This window comes from Neodiprion pinetum, chromosome 3, assembly GCF_021155775.2.
Source record: "Neodiprion pinetum isolate iyNeoPine1 chromosome 3, iyNeoPine1.2, whole genome shotgun sequence".
Lineage (NCBI taxonomy): Eukaryota > Metazoa > Arthropoda > Insecta > Hymenoptera > Diprionidae > Neodiprion > Neodiprion pinetum.
In genome coordinates this window covers 2656964-2662963 of record NC_060234.1, presented here as the reverse complement: position 1 = coordinate 2662963, position 6000 = coordinate 2656964, and positions in this window count along the sequence as shown.

The following is a 6000-nucleotide window of genomic DNA, read 5'->3' as shown; positions in this document are numbered from 1 at the left end:
AAAAATCGATTGGGCGCAGTCCCAATACGCTGCGATCGACGCATCAAAAGTTACAGCCAAAAAACGAGGACCTGAGTTTTCGACATTTTTCGGCAGGTGCTTTTTCGATCGCCATTTCTCTCCTGCTGGTCCCACGCTCTTCTCGCTGCGTTTTCTGAGTTCCTGAAGGTCCAATTAGTCAGGTAAGGGTCATTTAAATCGAATCTAAGACCAAAAATTTTTGGCTCCAAAAATGAAGAAAAAGTAAGGCTAACCCTTTGGCATTTTCGGCGAAAATTTTCGCGATTTTCAAAAGTGCTGGAATAAATTAATTGTGGCACTATTCCGACGTAATTTTGCGAGAGAAATCGATTGGGCGCAGTCCCAATACGCTGCGATCAACGCATCGAAAGTTACGGCCAAAAAACGAAAACCTGAATTCTCGACATTTTTCAGCAGGTGCTTTTTCCCTCGTATCTTCTCTCCCGTTGATCCCACGCTCCTTTTGCTGCGTTTTCTGAGTTCCTTGGGGTCCAATTGGTCGGGAAAGAGTCATACGAATCAATTCTGAGACGAAAAATTTTTTGGTAAAAAAAAAGGAAGGTTAACCCCTTTGCATTTTTAGCGAGAATTTTCGCGATTTCGAAAAGTGCTGAAATAAATTCTTGCATGAGCCAATCCGACGTAATTTTGCGAGAGAAGTCGATCGGGCGCAGTCCCAATACGCTGCGATCAACGCATCGAAAGTTACAGCCAAAAAACGAGAACCTGAGTTTTCGACATTTTTCGGCAGGTGCTTTTTCGATCGCCATTTCTCTCCTGTTGGTCCCACGCTCTTCTCGCTGCGTTTTCTGAGTTCCTGAAGGTCCAATTAGTCAGGTAAGGGTCATTTAAATCGAATCTGAGACCAAAAATTTTTGGCTCCAAAAATGAAGAAAAAGTAAGGCTAATCCCTTTGCATTTTTGGCGAAAATTTTCGCGATTTTCAAAAGTGCTGGAATAAATTAATTGTGGCACTATTCCGACGTAATTTTGCGAGAGAAATCGATTGGGCGCAGTCCCAATACGCTGCGATCAACGCATCGAAAGTTACAGCCAAAAAACGAAAACCTGAATTTTCGAAATTTTTCAGCAGGTGCTTTTTTCCTCGTATCTTCTCATCCGTTGATCCCACGCTCCTTTTGCTGCGTTTTCTGAGTTCCTTGGGGTCCAATTGGTCGGGAAAGAGTCATACGAATCAATTCTGAGACGAAAAATTTTTTGGTGAAAAAAAAAGGAAGGTTAACCCCTTTGTATTTTTGGCGAAAATTTTCGCGATTTTCAAAAGTGCTGAAATAAATCAATTGTGGCACTATTCCGACGTAATTTTGCGAGAGAAATCGATTGGGCGCAGTCCCAATACGCTGCGATCAACGCATCGAAAGTTACAGCCAAAAAACGAAAACCTGAATTTTCGACATTTTTCAGCAGGTGCTTTTTCCCTCGTATCTTCTCTCCCGTTGATCCCACGCTCCTTTTGCTGCGTTTTCTGAGTTCCTTGGGGTCCAATTGGTCGAGAAAGAGTCATACGAATCAATTCTGAGACGAAAAATTTTTTGGTGAAAAAAAAAGGAAGGTTAACCCCTTTGTATTTTTGGCGAAAATTTTCGCGATTTTCAAAAGTGCTGAAATAAATCAATTGTGGCATTATTCCGACGTAATTTTGCGAGAGAAATCGATTGGGCGCAGTCACAATACGCTGCGATCAACGCATCGAAAGTTACAGCCAAAAAACGAAAACCTGAATTTTCGACATTTTTCAGCAGGTGCTTTTTTCCTCGTATCTTCTCTCCCGTTGATCCCACGCTCCTTTTGCTGCGTTTTCTGAGTTCCTTGGGGTCCAATTGGTCGGGAAAGGGTCATTTAAATCGAATCTGAGACCAAAAATTTTTGGCTCCAAAAATGAAGAAAAAGTAAGGCTAACCCCTTTGCATTTTTGGCGAAAATTTTCGCGATTTTCAAAAGTGCTGGAATAAATTAATTGTGGCACTATTCCGACGTCATTTTGCGAGAGAAATCGATTGGGCGCAGTCACAATACGCTGCGATCAACGCATCGAAAGTTACAGCCAAAAAACGAAAACCTGAATTTTTGACATTTTTCAGCAGGTGCTTTTTTCCTCGTATCTTCTCTCCCGTTGATCCCACGCATCTTTTGCTGCGTTTTCTGAGTTCCTTGGGGTCCAATTGGTCGGGAAAGAGTCATACGAATTAATTCTGAGACGAAAAATTTTTTGGTGAAAAAAAAAAGAAGGTTAACCCCTTTGTATTTTTGGCGAGAATTTTCGCGATTTTCAAAAGTGCTGAAATAAATCAATTGTGGCACTATTCCGACGTAATTTTGCGAGAGAAATCGATTGGGCGCAGTCACAATACGCTGCGATCAACGCATCGAAAGTTACAGCCAAAAAACGAAAACCTGAATTTTCGACATTTTTCAGCAGGTGCTTTTTCCCTCGTATCTTCTCTCCCGTTGATCCCACGCTCCTTTTGCTGCGTTTTCTGAGTTCCTTGGGGTCCAATTGGTCGGGAAAGAGTCATACGAATCAATTCTGAGACGAAAAATTTTTTGGTAAAAAAAAAGGAGGGCTAACCCCTTTGTATTTTTGGCGAAAATTTTCGCGATTTTCAAAAGTGCTGGAATAAATCAATTGTAGCACTATTCCGACGTAATTTCGCGAGAAAAATCGATTGGGCGCAGTCCCAATACGCTGCGATCGACGCATCAAAAGTTACAGCCAAAAAACGAGGACCTGAGTTTTCGACATTTTTCGGCAGGTGCTTTTTTCCTCGTATCTTCTCTCCCGTTGATCCCACGCTCCTTTTGCTGCGTTTTCTGAGTTCCTTGGGGTCCAATTGGTCGGGAAAGGGTCATTTAAATCGAATCTGAGACCAAAAATTTTTGGCTCCAAAAATGAAGAAAAAGTAAGGCTAACCCCTTTGCATTTTTGGCGAAAATTTTCGCGATTTTCAAAAGTGCTGGAATAAATTAATTGTGGCACTATTCCGACGTCATTTTGCGAGAGAAATCGATTGGGCGCAGTCACAATACGCTGCGATCAACGCATCGAAAGTTACAGCCAAAAAACGAAAACCTGAATTTTTGACATTTTTCAGCAGGTGCTTTTTTCCTCGTATCTTCTCTCCCGTTGATCCCACGCATCTTTTGCTGCGTTTTCTGAGTTCCTTGGGGTCCAATTGGTCGGGAAAGAGTCATACGAATTAATTCTGAGACGAAAAATTTTTTGGTGAAAAAAAAAAGAAGGTTAACCCCTTTGTATTTTTGGCGAGAATTTTCGCGATTTTCAAAAGTGCTGAAATAAATCAATTGTGGCACTATTCCGACGTAATTTTGCGAGAGAAATCGATTGGGCGCAGTCACAATACGCTGCGATCAACGCATCGAAAGTTACAGCCAAAAAACGAAAACCTGAATTTTCGACATTTTTCAGCAGGTGCTTTTTCCCTCGTATCTTCTCTCCCGTTGATCCCACGCTCCTTTTGCTGCGTTTTCTGAGTTCCTTGGGGTCCAATTGGTCGGGAAAGAGTCATACGAATCAATTCTGAGACGAAAAATTTTTTGGTAAAAAAAAAGGAGGGCTAACCCCTTTGTATTTTTGGCGAAAATTTTCGCGATTTTCAAAAGTGCTGGAATAAATCAATTGTAGCACTATTCCGACGTAATTTCGCGAGAAAAATCGATTGGGCGCAGTCCCAATACGCTGCGATCAACGCATCGAAAGTTACAGCCAAAAAACGATAACCTGAATTTTCGACATTTTTCAGCAGGTGCTTTTTCCCTCGTATCTTCTCTCCCGTTGATCCCACGCTCCTTTTGCTGCGTTTTCTGAGTTCCTGAAGGTCCAATTAGTCAGGTAAGGGTCATTTAAATCGAATCTGAGACCAAAAATTTTTGGCTCCAAAAATGAAGAAAAAGTAAGGCTAATCCCTTTGCATTTTTGGCGAAAATTTTCGCGATTTTCAAAAGTGCTGAAATAAATTAATTGTGGCACTATTCCGACGTAATTTTGCGAGAGAAATCGATTGGGCGCAGTCACAATACGCTGCGATCAACGCATCGAAAGTTACAGCCAAAAAACGAAAACCCGAATTTTCGACATTTTTCAGCAGGTGCTTTTTCCCTCGTATCTTCTCTCCCGTTGATCCCACGCTCCTTTTGCTGCGTTTTCTGAGTTCCTTGGGGTCCAATTGGTCGGGAAAGAGTCATACGAATCAATTCTAAGACGAAGAATTTTTTGGTAAAAAAAAAGGAGGGCTAACCCCTTTGTATTTTTGGCGAAAATTTTCGCGATTTTCAAAAGTGCTGGAATAAATCAATTGTGGCACTATTCCGACGTAATTTCGCGAGAAAAATCGATTGGGCGCAGTCCCAATACGCTGCGATCGACGCATCAAAAGTTACAGCCAAAAAACGAGGACCTGAGTTTTCGACATTTTTCGGCAGGTGCTTTTTCGATCGCCATTTCTCTCCTGCTGGTCCCACGCTCTTCTCGCTGCGTTTTCTGAGTTCCTGAAGGTCCAATTAGTCAGGTAAGGGTCATTTAAATCGAATCTAAGACCAAAAATTTTTGGCTCCAAAAATGAAGAAAAAGTAAGGCTAACCCTTTGGCATTTTCGGCGAAAATTTTCGCGATTTTCAAAAGTGCTGGAATAAATTAATTGTGGCACTATTCCGACGTAATTTTGCGAGAGAAATCGATTGGGCGCAGTCCCAATACGCTGCGATCAACGCATCGAAAGTTACGGCCAAAAAACGAAAACCTGAATTCTCGACATTTTTCAGCAGGTGCTTTTTCCCTCGTATCTTCTCTCCCGTTGATCCCACGCTCCTTTTGCTGCGTTTTCTGAGTTCCTTGGGGTCCAATTGGTCGGGAAAGAGTCATACGAATCAATTCTGAGACGAAAAATTTTTTGGTAAAAAAAAAGGAAGGTTAACCCCTTTGCATTTTTAGCGAGAATTTTCGCGATTTCGAAAAGTGCTGAAATAAATTCTTGCATGAGCCAATCCGACGTAATTTTGCGAGAGAAGTCGATCGGGCGCAGTCCCAATACGCTGCGATCAACGCATCGAAAGTTACAGCCAAAAAACGAGAACCTGAGTTTTCGACATTTTTCGGCAGGTGCTTTTTCGATCGCCATTTCTCTCCTGTTGGTCCCACGCTCTTCTCGCTGCGTTTTCTGAGTTCCTGAAGGTCCAATTAGTCAGGTAAGGGTCATTTAAATCGAATCTGAGACCAAAAATTTTTGGCTCCAAAAATGAAGAAAAAGTAAGGCTAATCCCTTTGCATTTTTGGCGAAAATTTTCGCGATTTTCAAAAGTGCTGGAATAAATTAATTGTGGCACTATTCCGACGTAATTTTGCGAGAGAAATCGATTGGGCGCAGTCCCAATACGCTGCGATCAACGCATCGAAAGTTACAGCCAAAAAACGAAAACCTGAATTTTCGAAATTTTTCAGCAGGTGCTTTTTTCCTCGTATCTTCTCATCCGTTGATCCCACGCTCCTTTTGCTGCGTTTTCTGAGTTCCTTGGGGTCCAATTGGTCGGGAAAGAGTCATACGAATCAATTCTGAGACGAAAAATTTTTTGGTGAAAAAAAAAGGAAGGTTAACCCCTTTGTATTTTTGGCGAAAATTTTCGCGATTTTCAAAAGTGCTGAAATAAATCAATTGTGGCACTATTCCGACGTAATTTTGCGAGAGAAATCGATTGGGCGCAGTCCCAATACGCTGCGATCAACGCATCGAAAGTTACAGCCAAAAAACGAAAACCTGAATTTTCGACATTTTTCAGCAGGTGCTTTTTCCCTCGTATCTTCTCTCCCGTTGATCCCACGCTCCTTTTGCTGCGTTTTCTGAGTTCCTTGGGGTCCAATTGGTCGAGAAAGAGTCATACGAATCAATTCTGAGACGAAAAATTTTTTGGTGAAAAAAAAAGGAAGGTTAACCCCTTTGTATTTTT